This window comes from Sus scrofa, chromosome 2 (genome assembly GCF_000003025.6).
Source record: "Sus scrofa isolate TJ Tabasco breed Duroc chromosome 2, Sscrofa11.1, whole genome shotgun sequence".
Classification (NCBI taxonomy): domain Eukaryota; kingdom Metazoa; phylum Chordata; class Mammalia; order Artiodactyla; family Suidae; genus Sus; species Sus scrofa.
In genome coordinates, this window is record NC_010444.4 from 90,063,370 (window position 1) to 90,082,032 (window position 18,663).

Here is an 18,663-nt window from a genome sequence, read left to right on the forward strand (position 1 = left end):
CTGAATGTAGCTAAAGCAACGCTACAGAGTTTGTAGCATTAAATCTTAATAAGATGATACAAAGTCAATGACCAAAATTTCAATGCTATAGAAGCTAGAAAAATAAGACCAAATTAATGCCAACGTATGCTCAAGGAAGGAAACAGTAAAGATAGAAGCAGAAATCAATAGAGTAAAAAATTTTTCAAAGAGAAAATAATTATAACCAAAAAGAAGATTCTTTGAAAATTCAAAAAAATTGATAAGCCAAACTCAACAAAGGAGAGAAGACATAAGTCATGTTTACCAGAGGAGAGCAACACTTAGCCTCCTGACATGAAAAGGGAATATTATGAATAACTGTACACTAATACATTTGATAATATAGAAGAAATGAACAAATACTTTGAGAAAAAAAATGACAACTCACCTTAAAAGAAATAAATATAAATATCTCTATATCTAATACATAAATTGAGTTCTTGATAAACAAAACCTTCCCACCAACAAAAGTCCAGGCCTAAATAAAAATCTGTAGGTCACTTCATGAGGCTAGAATTACTCTGACACCAAAACCAGACAAAGAAAATAACAGAAATGGAAACAAAGACCAATATCACTCAGAAATGTGCACACAAATATATCTAAGGAAAAATCAGGAAAATTAGGATGCAACAACATATAAAAGGATAATACATCATGACAAAATAAGACTGTTTTTTTCCAGAAATGCAAAGTTGGTTTAATATATTAACAGAATAAAGGTGTAAAACCACATGATCAATACAAAACGTATTTTAAAAAAATAATTTGCATTTGAAAAAATTCAAGACTTATCTATGATTTTAAAAAAATTTCAGCAAAATAAAAACAGGAACTTTCTAAATCTGATAAAGTTCTATCCATGAAAAATTTAGAGCTAGAGTTATATTTAATAATTAAAGACGGAATGCTTTCCCCTTAACATCAGGAACAAAGCAAAGATGTCCATCATCATCATTCCTATTGGACATAATTATTTTACTGGAGGGAATAAATAAACTAGCTAGGCAAGAAAAAGAAATAAAAAGGCAAAGAGATCAGAAAGAAAAAGGTAAAACTGTCTTTATTCACAGACTACATGATCAAGTACATCAGAAGCTTCCAAAAAGTGCCTAGGAATAGTAAATTTAGCATGATCAAAGGATACAAGGTCAATATACAAAAACTAATTAAATTTAAATATGCTATGAACAGATAACTGCAAAATAAAATTTAAAAAATAGTATCAACAGTCCCACAAAAATATCTTCTCAGGATACACTTAACAAAATAAGACTTGTACAGTGAAAACTACAAAACATTTCTCAGAGAAACTTAAGACTTAAAGAAGAGATATAACATGTTCATGGAATAGAAGAGTCTATATTTTCATGCTATCCATTTACCACAATTTTGAGCTATAAATACAATCACAAATCAAAACCACAGCAGTTTTTTTTAAATGTAAAATCAACGGGCTAATTTTAAAATTTATATGTAAATGTAAATAAATTAGAATAGCCAAAGTACTTCTGGAGGGGGGGGAAACAAAGTTGGAAGACTCACACTTAATGATTTCAAGACTTTCTATGTAGCTACAGTAATCAAGACAGTATGACAACAGCTTACGAACAAATATTTAGATCTGTTGGACAAAAAAGTCCAGAAAGAGCTTCAAACTTGAATGGTCATTTGATTTTTGATAAAGATGCCTAAGTAACTCAGTAGGGGAAGGATAGTCTTCAACAATTTTGAGTAATTAATTTTAAACTCTCTTTGCCTCAGTTTCTTCATTTGAAAAGTGGAACTAAGAATATCTCAATTATGTTAGCTTCAGTGAAAATTAAATTATTTAATACATGAAATGTGCTTGGAATATTGGGTCTGGCCATATTAAATGCTCAGCTATTCAATAAGTTCATAGTTTTAAGTGAAAAATGGGTGAGAAAACTACAGATATTACTGATGAAAATCATTCTAAGATGACACTTTCACATGAAATAAAAATTAAAGTGAATATGAAGTTTTGTTTCCTTCTAAGATTTAGAAAATTGTCTTAATTTTGTTGTTGTTTGGTCTTTCCTGCCATTGTTATTTTTCAATTGAGATACAGTTGATTTACAATATTATTTTCAGGTATACAACATAGTGATTCAGTATTTTTGCAGATTATACTCCATTATAAGTTGTTAATAAGATAATGGCTATAATTCCCTGCACTATATGATATATCCTGTTGCTTAACTATTTATACACAGTAGTTTGTATCTGTTAATCCCATTCCCTGAATTTGTCCCGTCTTCCTCCCTCTTCCCTTCGACAACCACAGTTTATTTTCTATATCTGTTCTATATATACATTCATTTGTGCTTTTAGATTCCACATGTAAATGATATCATACAGTATTTGTCTTTCTCTGTCTGACCTATTTCACTAAGCATAATATTCTCTAGGTCCATCTGCATTGCTGCAAATGGAAAAATGTCATTCTTTTTTATAACTAAATACAAAATTATCTTAAATTTTGAAATTTCACCTATGTGCTTAATTTTAACATGGGACAGGAAAAACTACCCTATTTCCAAAAATTGTGGTATTATTGTAGCACTTGATATCTATTCTAGAAAAGATAAGATTCATTTTTGGAAAAAATCTGAAATGTTTAAAAATTTCAATTGTCAACTTTCTCTAAAGAAATGATGGGCCATAATTATCTTTGGCATGTACTAATCTTACTGGGCTTTTCTGAGTTTATCATTGTGGCTTTTTTTTTTTTTTTGCCTTTTAGGGCTGCATGTACAACATATGGAAGTTCCCAGGCTAGGGGTCAAATTGGAGCTGTAGCTCTGGCCTACATTACAGCCACAGCAATGCCAGATCCAAGCCATGTCAGCAGCCTATTACCACAGCTCATGGCAACACCATATCCTTAACCCACTGAGCCAGGCCAGGGATTGAACCCACATCCTCAAGGATACTAACTAGTTATGTTTGTTACCACTGAGCAACAATGGGAACTCCTTGACTTTATTGTTTAATAAATAAAAGTTCTATTATGGAATTTCTAAGAGCAACACCCACAAATTAATTTACCAAAAATATTCTTAACTACCAATGTATTTCTCTTTCAACTGAAGGTTGGATAGGAGACAATGCTGATGAGATCTAAGAGCCAATCCTCATGTAAATTAAATCTTTTGTGAAACCTAAGCCACAACTGACATCATTAACTCTTGGCAGATTCTTTGAAATGTCAGTGACCACCATGATAATCAGGAGTAAGATTATTTAGGGATTAAAGCAAAACCATCATCACTACTTACATGACTCAAGAAGCATGATATTAAGTGTGAGTACTTTCAATATCCAGGGCTATATGTGTTAATTCTCTCCACAGTGATTTATGGATACTTATTTATAGCTTCAATTATACATGCTCTACTCTACAGATAATAAGCATTCAGTAACAATCTAGTAGATGGAAGAATAAATGAACTTACTTTGTGACCTATCATATAATCTAACTTGAGAATGGTCTACGTGCACGTGAGAAGAATGTATTCTATGTCCTATATATATACCTCTTAAGTCCATTTGGCCTAAAGTATGGTTCAAGTCCAATATTTTCTTATTTTCCATCTGCATGATCTCTGTTGTTGGAAGTGAAGTATTGAAACCCTCTATTACTGTATTATTGTCTATTTCTTCCTTTAGTATCTCCTTGATATATTTAGGTGCTGTGATACTGAGTGTGTATGTATTTATGATTGTTACGTCTTCTTGATGAGTTGAGCCCTTTGTGATTATATAATAGCCTTGTCTCTTGTTACATTTTTTACTTAAAGTCTATTTTATCTGATATCCATGGAGCTATCCCTGCTCTCATTTGGTTTCCACTTATACATGAAGTATCTTTTTCCATTCCTTCACTTTGAGCTTGCATGTGTTTTTAAAGCTGAAGTGAGTCTCTTACAGGCATTATATAGTTAGGTCTGTTTTTTTATCCACTCTGCCGTTGATTATAGAATTCATCCATTTACATTTAGAATAATTATTGATATGTAAGGACTCACTACTGCCATCTTATTATTTTCTGGCTGTTTTGTAGTTCCCTTATTCCTTTTTTACTCTTTTGCAGTGATCCTATGTGAATTGGTGACTTTACACAGTAGTATGCTCTGATTCCCTTGTCTTTATTTTTGTGAGTCTACTGTAGTTTGTTTTATGGTAACAAAGTGACATATAAAACATTTTATAACAATCTGCTTATGCTGATTGCATATAAAAATTCTACCTTTTTAGTCTCCTTTTATGTTTCTAAAGTCAACACTGCTTTTTAATATTGTGTATTCATTATTTATATTATCTGATTTTTATATTCTTAACTTTTACACCAGAGTCAAATGGTTAACATATCATTTACAGTAGTAAAGTTTTTGAATTTGTCTCTTTTTATCTATATGCCTTTATCAGTGTGTTATTTTCATATATTTTCAAATGAAAGCATCCTTTCATTTCTGGTTGAAAAACTCCTTTTAGCATTTCTTATAAGGCAGGTCTTATGGTAATAAATCCTCCCAGCTTCCATTTGTCTAGGAAAGCCTTTATTTTTCCTTCATTTCTTAGGGACAAGTTTGCTAGACAGAGTGTTCTTGGTTGGCAATTCTTTCTTTCAGCACTTGAAATAGATATAATTCCACTCTTTCCTGGCCTGTAAGGTTTCTGCTGGGACATTTACTAATAACATAATGAGTGTTCTTTTGTAGGCATAATATTCTCTTTTGCTAGCTTTAGTATCCTTTTTGTCTTCAATTTAAGATAGCTTTACTATATCTTGGAGAGCATTGTTTTGGATTGAAATAATGAAGTAATCTCTAAGTTTCATGAACTTAGATGTCTAAAATTTTTCCCACATTTGGGAGATTTTCAGTCATAATTTGTTTAAATAAGCTATCTTCCCCTTCTCCCTCTCTTCTGAAACTACAACGACTTGTAAATTAATTTTTTTCATGGTGTCTCATAGATCATGTAGGCTTTCTTCACTCTTTTTCATTCCTTTTCCTTTTCAGACTGGATTATTTCAAAGTTCATATCATCTCTATAATTCTTTATCTATTTGGTTTTTTTAGAAATTGATGCTTTCTACTCATTTTTCATTTCATTTACTGATTTCTTTAGCTCCACAATTTCTGTTTGGTTCTTTTTTATTTCTGTCTCTTTCTTAAATGTCTCATTTTGATCTCATATTGTTTTCCTGATTTCACTGAATTGTCTGTGTTTCCTTATAGCTCCCTGAGTTTCCATAAAACAGCTATTTTGAATTCTTTATTAGGTAAATTGTAGTTCTCCATGTCTTTGAATTTGATTACTGGAAGATTACTGTGATATTTTGGTTATATCATGATCTTGATTTTTCATGTTAAAGTTTTGGATTGTTTTTGCATTTTAAGTAGCAATCACATCCTCCATCTTTTATTAACTTCCTTTTGGGTAAGAATACCTTATATCAGTCCTGATATAGATTCTGAGATGTTCTCTGACTTTGTATGGATACAACTGCTCCAATGCTTCTTGCTCCCTCTTGTGGCAGAATTCTTAAGCTTATATCTCTTTTCTCATCCTGCTGAATGCCCGTCTTTTGTTTTCCTGAAGGTGGCACTACATCTCAAGTTTGTGGTTTTTCCCTTGCCAATACAGCCTGGTCTGCTTTCTGAGTGAGTTCCTTGCCAACCAGACTTTGCTCTCACTGCAGCCTGGAACCACCCAGGGAGCAAGTGACTGAGTGGGGGTTGGTATGGGTTGGGGGAAGTTTATCCTTTTATTGCCCTTTGGGAACCTAATATGCTACTCTCCCAATCTGTTCCCTCTCTTTAGTCATGAAGCTCCTTCTTTAAAAGCATCCTCTGGATGCTGTGAGAGTAATGAGTCTCTTTGGTAGGGGCCCATGCTGCTGGGGAAGCCAAGTTTTCACGCACTGACTCTCCCTTCCGTCCCCACTCAGAAGAAATCACCAGCTGTCTAGCTTAGCCCTAAACTGTGCCACGTTTGAAGAGGGATGATGCTGGCAAAGATGAGATATTCCTCTTACCCATTTCAATGCAGACAAACTATTTTTTCCTTCTCTAATAGAATGCTGGAACTCCTCTGGAAACCTGGACTTTCACGAAGGCTCTCTAACCTCTTTTCCGAAGGTGCTCCCAGACTGTAACCAAGAATGTCCAGAATTGGTTCACATTCTCCTGTAGGTTTCACAGGTGGTACCTAAGTCTGTGGTACTTAGTTATCTATTACCCCAAGCACTGGTTGCCGGGGCTACTGCATCCCACAACTCCTACAAAGGTATTTCTGTTAATGGACGGATGCCAAGTTTTTGTTGTTGAAGTTAGGGAAACAAAAATAAGGGCTGTCTTATGCTATCATTATGCTAACCTCACTCCCCCTGGGCATCCTATATTTTATATCTGATGGTCCTACCCACAGTAGCCCTCCTATGCAAGAAAATTTTATTAAGACACTGAGATTTACAATTATTTCATAACACTTGCCTACTCTGAACTAACAGAAGACAAAAATATTTAAGGAATAGTAATAGAAATAATCATTAGTAATAATAATAATACTAATAAGAGTCAGAGAATTAGGTTTGAGAATGAAGTCTGAAAATATCAACACATAGTTTATTGTGGTTAAGCTGAGAAAGAACAAATTATCTCTATCTCTCAGGCATAGAATATGAAATAACTGAGGTTCAGGGAATTCACTTATGATACTTGTTGAATACACATTAGTTGTGATGTACTCTGGGATGTATAACAATGAATAAGACGTACTTTGTGCTTTCAGGGGCATAGAAGGGAAGCTTATACAAATGCTACAATAATCCTTGTATAATAAAGCAACACACACCAAATTAGAAGGGATAATAATGTTAACACAAAACTTAGACACTACAAAACATGTTGCAGAAATGGCAGGAAGAGAAAAACTGACATGTAAGGGCAGAGAGAGTATTTCATTTTTAATTTCTTCATCTTGAACCTCTGCTCCTGAAATCTAATGTCTAAATCCATTCTTGGTGGACAAATGAAATTCTCTTACTTTCCTTTAGTAGTTTTTAAAGGGACTGTTAAGTCTAGTTGATCTTATTAAAAACAAGCAACATGGCTACCATTTATTGAGCACCTACTGGGTGTTAGGCCTTGTATGTACCAAAGAGGTTCATAAGATCTCATTTAATCATTACAGTAGCTATGAGGAGCATCATGTTTTCCACTTTACAAATAAGGAGGCTATGGCACAAATATGCTACCCAGCTTGTCCAAAACACATGTTACTATGTACTGAGATAACAATTTTCAATTCAATTCTGATTTCAAAGCTTTTGTTCTTCAAGTTACCCTGTATAATGATGCTTTTCAGGTTGATTATTCTATACCTCAACCCAATCAAATCTTTAATCTAGGTTAAACAGTTTGAGTTATATTGTAAAAGAAGCTAATTTTTAGGTGAAATTTGAAAATGTCTTTTTCTCTATAGAAGCACTACCTGAGAAAAGGCACCTTATTCTGCTAACACAAGATGTATGAACACTTTGTCAGTGTCCTGAGCCTTAACTTTCTAGAGCTTTAGTCTTTTCAGGCTTTAGTTACATTTATAAAATAGGTCTTTGAGGTCTAAGGGATAAAATTCTTTATTATCAGAATTCTTCGTATACATGCAAAGATAAAACTGCTTGTCTTTGTAGAAACGCCTTAATTTTCTTAGAACAAATGTCATTTCTATTTCTCCTTTCCACCAAAATATTATGAATGCATTGTAACTCTTGGGCAAGCTACTGAAGAATAGAAAAATCAGAAATTTGCCTTCTAACACTATGCCAATCTTATAAACATAAAATTTTAAATGTCACAATACATTCTAGAGAGTCTGTATATATACATTTTCTCAAAAATAAATCAGAAAGAATTCTCTTAGATTTTATTAGAATAATGATGGGTAGGAGTTTTCAGCTAGGCTAATCATCACTCATACTTTGAGTTTTTAGTAAGAGACAAATCTTGACTAAAAAAAGAAATGAGGAGTTCCCACCATGGCGCAGTGGGAACGAATCCGACTAGGAACCATGAGGTTGTGGGTTTGATCCCTGGCCTCCCTCAGTGGGTTAAGGATCCAACTTTGCCATGAGCTGTGGTGTAGGTCACAGATGAGGCTCGGATCTGGCGTTGCTGTGGCTGTGGCGTAGGTCTGAGGCAACAGCTCTGACTGGACCCCTAGCCTGGGAACCATCATATGCCACGGGTGAGGCCCTAAAAAGACAAAAAACAAACAAAAAAGAAATGATGTCTACCCCAAAATGCATGTTCAGAAAGCACTGTATCAGGCTTACAGTTCTTAGAAAATGTTTTAACTATGGATCTAATGTACATTACTTCTGCCCGAACATGGCTTCATGGCATTTGTATGAAGAAAAGGGAAATGAGTAAAAAATTGTCCTTCCTGTTTCTCCCTTCATTGGATTTGCTAATGCAGGCCCTGAAATATTTTAGAATGTATACTATCAGGTAGATAGTTTTTTTAAACTGAAATTTTATACATAATTAACATGTTTATTTTTATCTAAGAAAGAGTAGCTTAGATGCTTAATAATAAAGGCATACCACATTTTTTTAAACTATCAAAGTAAACTTACTACTGAGCTACTATCTGACTTTAAGGCTTAAAGATTCTAGATTTCCAGATTTTTCAAAATCATCTTTCTCCTTTTCAACTACAATACTGAAACCCTAGTTTGTCATTCTGATACCTTAACTGTACCACTGAAATAAAATAGCATTTGATCTATCTTTCTGCCTTTTTCTCTCTTCATCAGTCAATCCCTCATTTCATGCTGGCAATGTCAGGTCACAATGTCAAATATCTCTGTTCTTGTCATTCATATATTCAAATATCTTCCATGAGTGCCATTTATCTAAATTCATTCTATATTTTTAACCTATAATAAGGTGCTCCATGTCCATTCTCTATTTTAGAGACACATGTCAGAATCACAGCTCAAAGAAATAAAAGCATCTCTAATATATTTACTCCTGCTTGCTGATGGACTGATTAAACTTCAGTGCAAATGAATTTTAGTCTTTATTGCTATCCTTCAACATTAATTAGGACTTACATATGTTATATTCCAAATCTACCCTCTGACATTTGGAAAATATAACTATGCTTCTGATACTGTTATCTCTGAAGTTGTCTAACATTAAATTTTTTAGTTTAACTTTGCATGTGTTTGAGAGTTGACTCCAACTATATCGCAAATTCCTCGAAGACCACAATGTCTTACAGTCTCTTACTATCTAATGAAACCTCACCAGCACCTTAGATTGAATAGCTAGGTGTTCAATAAGTAGTGTTAAAAAAATCATATTAAATATTACCCATTTTTTATCAAAGTAATTTTATTAATGATAAAAATAAAATCAATAGTTTAAAGATTTTAAAATGAGGTAAAAAAAATCACACTGATCCATTAACTTTTATTTTGAATTTATAAACGATTTAAAACTTCAAAACAACCCTTAGTTGATTTTAACTGAGTTGATGGAACAACTGAATTCCTTAAATATATCTAACATGATCAACAAATTTCTACTTAAATATGTAGATATAATTTCAGGATTTTGATTCTTATTTATATTTCATGGAATCATGGATAAGAATTTATTAAGCTACTTCTGAGATCCCAAAACACAAGTATCATATTTTACTGTAAGTATAGTAATTACGGAAAAAAAAGACCTTATGTTATTACTATAACTGACTAGGAGTGAGTTTCTTTTTACTATGAAAACAGCTAATTAGCCTCTAAGATTTTTCAGTTCTGTATTATCTCATTACATTATAAAATACATTTGGTCTCAGGAATTAGAAAAATAAGACCTTATTTTTCTTAAGTATATGTATCTTCTTCATAACAATAAATTTGATGATCTGTATTCTGGAGATCTTTAACACATGCATAAGCACCAGGTTTTCCAATTAATGGTATTTCAAGTGAAGCATCTTAGGTATATCCATTTTTGGAATTTTACTATAGTCATAATTTTAAAACTTTTAGAAATGCAAACGCTAGTAGCTTTATACAGAGTTAACCTATAAAGTTCTGGAAGTCTAGAATCAGTCTTTCTCAATGGGAAAGCTTGAACAATGAATGACTTTCTAAGGACAATTTTCTACTTATATTTTACCATATTAAAAGTATCATTTTTCATAAAGCAATGTAACAATTTCCTCCAGTAAAGTGCTCAACTTAAGTCTTGCTTGAATTTTTGATGGTTATGTGTTAATTATTTAGTAATTATATTTCAATACTGAGGACAGTATAAAATTAAGTTTTCTAGAATTTAAGAATGTATACTTTATCAAATTGAGAATAACTAGGATTTGTTTGTTTTTATGTCATTGTCCTTTTTCATGTCACGTGTACTTTTAAAAAATACCTGTAAGACTATTCTTTTAAAATGTTGCTAAGTATTAAATACTTCTAAAGTTATTATGCTTTATGTGGTAGTTTTAAGTTTCAGGAACTTTCAAAGAACTTGGAGCAGGCTATTTTAAGAAAACAATTAACTGAATATGAAAAGATATAAAAAGTGTCTACTCACATTTCACTAACCATCTACTTAAATATTTGTGACTGCTCTCACATTCATTTTCCAGTTAGATTTATTTGGGATTAGGAAAAAATCATTTACAGATTTATTTTGTTTTATAGCATGAAGCTAATAACATTGGCTGGGAAAGTCCTTGAATGTATGAATATCTGTGTTAATTCTTGTATTGAGCAACACATAAGCAAACGACAGTCTCTAAAATGTTTAACACTAATCACATTTTATGACTCAGTTGCTTTCACATGGTATATATATTTAAAATAAATATTCATATTTAAGAAGCAGAATGAACCACATATTTAATTATATAATCAGAAACTAGATGAAGAAACCAGAGTTACACAGTAAAAACAAGTAAAACAGATTTACAGAAAATAACGTAAAAATGTACCTTGGGGGGGAGGAGGTGGTAGAAGAAAATACAGCTTGGAAGATTTTTTTTAGTTAAATTATGACTTGAATGGTGATAGACTTATAGTAATTATAAAGAGCATGAACATGCAAAATGGACTCAGAATTTATTAATTTTTCATCTATTTTTAGTAGCAATGTGTAAAACAAAGCATTCAATATTATCTCTTCACTTGAAAAGGCAACATTAAAAATAGGTCACAGCTTCTGACAGAGGATACAACCTGCCAGGGTGAGGACTGTGAGCACAGTAGGAGTTCAAGGAATGATGGCAATAATGAGACCACATTACTGCTCACTCTCAGCTCTGCTGCAGCCCTGTCACCATCCTCCATGTGGCCTTGAGTGAGTCACTTAAACTTTCAGTGACCTGATGAATAGCAATACTGAGTTTACTTTCCTCACACATGTATTAGAAGGCCAAAAAGAGCCTTGATGAAATGAGCATGTAATACAGACCCCTTTACTCACTGCCCAAGTCTGTGTAACTACCTTGCACATTTTACTTTCTCTAAGACAACTTTCAGATTTATGTATGTCGCAAAAGTTGAGAGACTAATTCTAAAAATAAGAGAATCTTTCAGGGAAAGGATTTACTTTAGAAGGGAACAGGTAAAAACCCTCCAAAATAAGGGTTTTACATCTTCCTCAGTTCATGCGGAACAAAACTTGAAAGCAAAGTTGTGAAAATGGACCAGACACTTGATCTTTGACAAAGAGCGGCATGCACTCTAATAATTGTAACATTATACTAGTTTGGAAAGACTACTCAAATAGTTATCATTCAAAACTCTTGAGAATGATTTAGAAAGTGTCATTTTAATACCTCAGAGCAGGGTTTTGCCAGCCTTTGAAAATCCATCTCTTTAACAGACCTTTTCAATTCCACCTTTTATATTTCCCTATCAGCTAAGATTTTGTTAAATTTTACTCTGTACAGATTTTAATATAAAAAGTTATATCACACACACACACACACATATATATATATACACATTTTTTTTAACTGCCTAAATTCTCTTTCCCAAACAAGATGCTGAAGCACTGACTCCTGAACCTACTTAGCCAAATTCCAGATCTGGGAATGGTATTTTCTTTACTTTCAACATTAATACAAATATTACTGAGGTAAACTTAGAAACCTATAGGAAATGGCTATTTTCCAGCAGTCTAATATAATTTTTTTAAAAGTATAACCAGAACAGCTCTCCTTTATATTTCCATTACTTAGAAATTCAGTAAAAACATCACCAAAAATATACATATTTATTCATTTATTTATATATGAATAAAATATCAGGGCAGTAGGGAATAAAAATGAGACAATGATAGGATCTTGCTGTTTTGAACATTTTACAATTTCTTATTTGTTTTTATACAAGTAAACTATAGTTAACTTTCTTGTTTTCTTTTTTTGCTTTGTTTTTTTTTTCTTTTCTTGCTATTCCTTCCTACAGTCATTCCTCCCACCCTCCCTCTCTCCCATCCTTTTTTCCTTTTCTTTCTTTTGTCCAACGCTGAGTTCTGGCTGAGACTACAATTTTGACAGGAAATAAAAATTGCATTACTCAGGAAGGAAGCTAATAAGTTTCCCCTCCCAAATGCCATTAGAGACTTCTTAAATTAATGTGAAGCATATTAATTTAAAAAAAAAAGAGAGAGAGTGCTTGCATAAGCAACGAAAACAAATTCTACATTATCATTAAAATAAACTTAAATTTCAAAAATAGGTAAGATCTATTAGGACACCTTGTACATCTATGGCCAATGAAGTCTGCTCTCAACAAATGTGTGATCTCTTAAATTTATTGTTAAATAGCAAACAATGGGACTTCTACCACTTGCCTTTAAGATAATCCCATAACATAATGGATTTCCATAACAGGAAATTTCTTTTAAATATAATTATTGCTGAAATTCTTTTTTTTTTTTTTTTTTTTTTTTTTTTTAAGGGCCACACTTGTGGCATAAGGAAGTTCCCAGGCTAGGGGTTGAATCAGAGCTGTAGCTGCGGGCCTACACCACAGCAATGCCAGATCTGAGCCTCAGCTTCTGCGCCTGTGACCTATACCACAGCTCACTGCAACACCAGATCCTTAACCTACTAAGTAGGGTCACGGATCAAATCTGCATCCTCATGGATACTAGTCAGGTTCATTACCACTGAGCCACAATGGGAACTCCTATTACTAAAATTCTTCATTCAAAATGATTCCATTATTCATTGTCATAGTAGTCAGTGGAATAGATGAATTTACACACATAAGCACGTATACATACATATATATAACATGTACATATGTCTGTGTATGTGTATTTAAATGTATTACTGAATTTAATTTTATATAATTATTTACATATTTAATTGATACATGGGCTCAAATTTTACATTAAAAACACTATCTACAGCCATATAGCCACATATATTCTTGTTCTGAGGCTCCTTCTCTATTGATTTAATTATTTTTTAAAACAAGGTTACACAAAAATTCCTCTTACAAGTTAAATTTTAATTATAGTTAATGAATCATCAGCCTATTTGACTCATATTTAAGATCAAGAGAACAAGGGTTTGGGGGGTTATTTTTTGCTGTGGTTTTCTCTTTGTTTTGCATGACAATTTATCTGTGAGTGGGTACTTTGAAGTCTAAGCTACAATCTTGAGATTGTTCTCAACTACTGATCTGGTTATTACAGAGATAATAAATACCACTCATAGTGATAATGTAAATAAAAAAATACGTAACTTAATAGATGAGATTTGGTAAAAACTGCTCTTTTATTTCAATGACTTCTAACAAAGTACAGCCACTGAAGTCAACCTAATGTTTGTCAAGATCCATGAACTTCGAGTGAGCATCTAGGCTGTGTCACAGTGCCAATGTCGAATAGAATACCATAATAAAATGACTTCAAGTCTCGTCTACTAGCAACAGTACTTCGCTGAAAAAATTACTTTCTGTAATTCCGACTTTGTTTTGCCCAAATGAAAGCTGTTCACCTTTTTTTTTAAAGGTACAACTGTGACGTTTTATGAAACAAACCCTTCAATTTCTATTAAAGTGTAGGTTTTATTCATAGCTAAGTAGTTTAATTTTTCAGGTTAAATTAGTAATATAGAATATTATCTACAAGTCACAAAAATATCAATCTCTGGAAATGAAGGACAAAGCCTATATGTAATTTATAACATATATTTCTATTTTTTTCCCCTCTTTTTTGTGCATTCTTGGGCAGTGCTCATATCAGATGCTGGTTATAAGGGACTGAAGAACCTGAAAGTGTCTCTTAGTGGCATTGTCAAAAAATCTCTTCAATTTTTTTATAACCAACAAGAAACATTTTTTTAATGCACCTTCCAGGAGTTTCATCTTTGCCTAACCCTAGTAAATTCTCTGTTCTTTGTATTCTAACTCATTTGGCTTCTATGTTCTCATCCTATCTTACTACCAGATTATTTTGTTAATACAAAAACACATGTTCACTGTAGACAAATAAGAAAACAAATGAGAACCGGCAAGAAAGTAAAAATCAAATGTATTCTCACTGTTCAGAAACAACTACTATTAAAATTTTATATAAATTGTTAATATAAATTTTTAAGTAAAAATGAGATTAAGTTATAATCTATATAGGCTTGTAAAAGTCATTTTTTCACTTAACAATATATCCTAAATATCTTCTACTAATGCTTTTCTAACTCCCTTCACATTTTTACTATCTTGATTTTTCTTTTTCTCAAAAAATTTCCAAGTTCTTACTGCTTTATTATTCTAGACAAGAGATCAGCAAATTTTTCTAAAGGGACCACAAGTAAACATTTTAGGCTTTGTAGCCATACAGTCTCTGCTGCAACCACTTAACCCTGGTGTGACAGTGCAAAAGCAGCCACAGACATACATTAAGAATGGATGTGGCTATGTTTCAATAAAGTTCCAAATAAAACTTTATTTTAAAAAACAGGCAGAGGGTGGTAGTTTGCTGACCTCACATTCTAGACAAGTGCTTATAAAGAAATACTGCACATCATGAGCACTACTACCTACAGCTGAATATTTTACACATTATACTTGACCTTTTCTATCAGTACGGATTTACCCCAGCACACAGTACCAAGGAGTATGTTCATTTCCTGTGGTAATTGTAAATGTGATTCTTCAAAAGCGGCAGAAAATCCTCCATGCCGGAACGGTACCAGAAAGATATCCCCCGCTCAGTCTGTGTCTTAGAAACCTGTATTTCAATACCAAAGTAGAAGGATGCTCTTCCCTCTCCCCTTTAGCCAACAGAAGTCCAAGTTAATTGGGTAGTAACTTGCAGACACAGAGAATTTTCATCCCTGTTTCAAATCTATGAAAGAGAGAGAAATTGAGATTGAAGGAGTTGCAATAGCAGGAAACCTCCAAGTTTATATGCATCTACATCCATGTTTTCCTCTTTCCTGCCATGACAGTAACATACTAAGAGGTGTTGCTCCTCCTAGGGTCCCTCAATTTATTTATATTAGCTATGGAACTTATTCCCTATTGCTTTGCCATCACAGTTCAGAAACTCTTTTTATGCTCTGTCTCTCTTTCTCCCTTCCTTTCTTCCTCTGTCTCTCTAATCCCTCTTTCTCTTTAACTGTTTGCTCTTATCAGCATTTAAACTTAAGATTTGCTTCTCTTTAAGAACGCCCTTCCTAAATCTCAAACTGTATTCACCCATGCCCCTTACACCCAAGTTTCATGAAAGTGTTGTCTGTATTTCCCTTTTTTCATTTATTTTTCAGTCTGCCCCAGTCAGGCTTTTGTTCCCATTTGATCCACAAAAACTGACTAAAGTTATCAGGAAAGTCCTTATTGTTAAATCCAACTACCACTTTCATCATTTATCTTGTTGATGAAAAGCACAAATTATATAGTCCAATTATATGAGTTCAAATCTTGATTTTTGTCTTTTATTAGGTATGCCTTTTCTTGGGCAAGTCAACCTCTCTGTACCTCACTTCTCTGGACAATTGGGATATATTAATACCTAATTCAAAGGATTGCTTTGAAAATTAAATCAATAAAATACGCGAAACTATTTACAAGAATGCTTAGTCCACAGTAACCTCTACACAAATGTCAATTACTACTGACTTCTCAGAAGCATTTGACACTATGAATCTCTCCTTTCTAAAAACATCTTTCCAGAACACAGTCTCTAGGTTTTTTCATAACTCTGATTCATCTTTCCTAATCTCACTTTCTTGTTTCCCTTCCTATGCTGGTTTCCCTCCCAAGCCCACCTCTACTCACATTACATTTCCCCCTAGGCAATCTCTTCCATTCCCATGGCTTCCATTACCATCTGGTGTCTTCCAATCTATTATTTCCCATCAAAACTTAACCCTATCCAGACATCTGTATAAACTGGCTCCAGTACATCATCACTTGGCTATCTCAAAAGTATCCCAAGCTACACCTGTTTAAATTTATCCCATTTCCCAACTCTTTCCCAAACATTATTCCTTCTGCCACATAACCTATCTCAGTGAAGAATACCCACAACTCCTCCAGTTTGTCAAGCCTGAAATGTGAGCTGTCCTGTATTCCTTATTTTATCCCATTTTCCACGCTGAGTAAAGGTCCTGTCAGTTCCATCTTGAGAGGTATCAAAACTGTTCTCATCTTTCCTTCCCTACTGCAGTCTAGGCAACTATCATCTTTCATCTCTATTACTTCTATAGACTTTGGAGTCTCTGCTTTGAGTCTTAAGGCCCTCTTCAATATACGATCCACAATGCAGTCAAACTAATTGCAAATCTGATCAATACAAAGTTTAACAGTTACACACTGCCCTAATGAAACTCTGGCACCTGTTAATGTAGATTTTAAAAGCTGGAAAAAATAAAAATCATTTTAAAAAAATAAATAAATAAAAAGCATTCATGGCCTGGCCCCTATTTGCCTCTTGAGCTTTGTGTAAACATCCTCACTCTCTCCCCACCTCAGGTTTTTTACACAGATCATCATGTTGTTTGCAAGTAAAGACAATTTTAACCTCTTCCTTGTTGCCTTTTCCCCTTTTTTCTTGCCTTGAGTGCACTGGCTAGAACTGCCAGTATGATGCTGAACAGCAGTATTAAAAATGAACAGTGGAGTTCTCATCATGACTCAGTAGTTAACAAATCCGACTAGGAACCATGAGGTTGCAGGTTTGATCCCTGGCTTCGCTCAGTGGGTTAAGGATCTGGTGTTGCCGTGAACTGTGGTGTAGGTCACAGACATGGCTTGGATCCCATGTTGCTGTGGCTCTGGCGTAGGCCGGCTGCTACAGCTTCAATTAGACCCCTAGCCTGGGAACCTCCATATGCCGTGGGAAGTGGCTCTAGAAAAGACAAAAAAAAAAAAAAAGACAAAACTGAACAGATACCCTGCCTTTATTGTTGATGGTAGGGGGAAAACAGTCAATATTTCACTAGGAAATAGTATGTTAGTGGTAAGATTTTACCAAATTGAGGAATTTCCTTCTTAGTTTGCTGTGAGTTATTTTAAAAAAAATGAATGTTGGATTTTGTCAAATGCTTTTTCTGTATTTACTAGATAACACATTGCCTCAACTGATTTTCAAATGTTAGACCAGACTTATATTCCTGGAACAAATTCCACTTGCTCACAGTGTATATCCTCTTTATATACTATTGGATTCTGTTTGCTTTTGTTAGGGATTCTGTATGCATCTATATTCATGTGGGATACCAGTTTTTAGTTTTCTTTATTGGAATGTCTTTGTCTCATTTTGGTGGCAGGATAATGCTGGCCTTTTAGAATGAGTTGAGAAGTGTCCTCTCCTTTAATTTTCCAGAAGAGTTCATAAAGAATTGTCATTATTTCTCCCTGAAAATGTTGGACAGGTTTCAAAGTAAATCTCTGCATGTGGGTTTTGTTTTGTGGGAATGTTTTTACATATAAATTCAATTTCTTTAACCAATAGCTATTCAGATTATCAATTTCTTCTTAAGAGGGCTTTGGTTATTTGTGACGTTCAAGGAATTTATCCATTTCATGTATGCTGCAGAAATTACTGGCATAAAGTTGTTATTTTTTAATATATAGAATCCATAATGATGATATTTCTCTCATCTCTTGGTTTTGGTGTCTTTTTTTGCTGATAAGTTAGCTACAAGTTTATCCATTTCATTCATCTTCTCAAGGAATCAACATTTGGTTTCACTGGTTTTCGCTACTGTTTTTATTTCATAAATTTCCACTCAGATCTTTATTATTTCCATTTTTTGTCTGACTATGGTTTTATTTGACCTTTTTATTTTATTTGCTTGAGGTTGAAGCCAAGGTCACTAATTTGAGACCCTTTTTCCTTTCTAATACAGGTGATTACTGATGTAAATTTCCTTTTAAGTGTTAGTTAAGTGGCAATCCACAAATTTTTATATGTTGCTTGTCATTTTCATATAGTTAAAAGCTGATAACTATTCAGAAAATTTCCATATATTTTTCTGTTATTGGTTTCTAGATAAATTCCATTTGGTCAAAAAACACAGTTTGTATTTTTAAATTTAATGATATTTAAGTTTTATGGCTAAGAATACTGCTTACCT

General features: G+C 33.3%; 1 protein-coding gene across 5 annotated transcripts in view; it reads right to left on the bottom strand.

The window, feature by feature from the left end:
• The window catches only part of SSBP2 (single stranded DNA binding protein 2), a 303,158-nt gene that overhangs the window by 103,237 nt on the left and 181,258 nt on the right, over window positions 1–18,663 (bottom strand). The window lies entirely within an intron of this gene.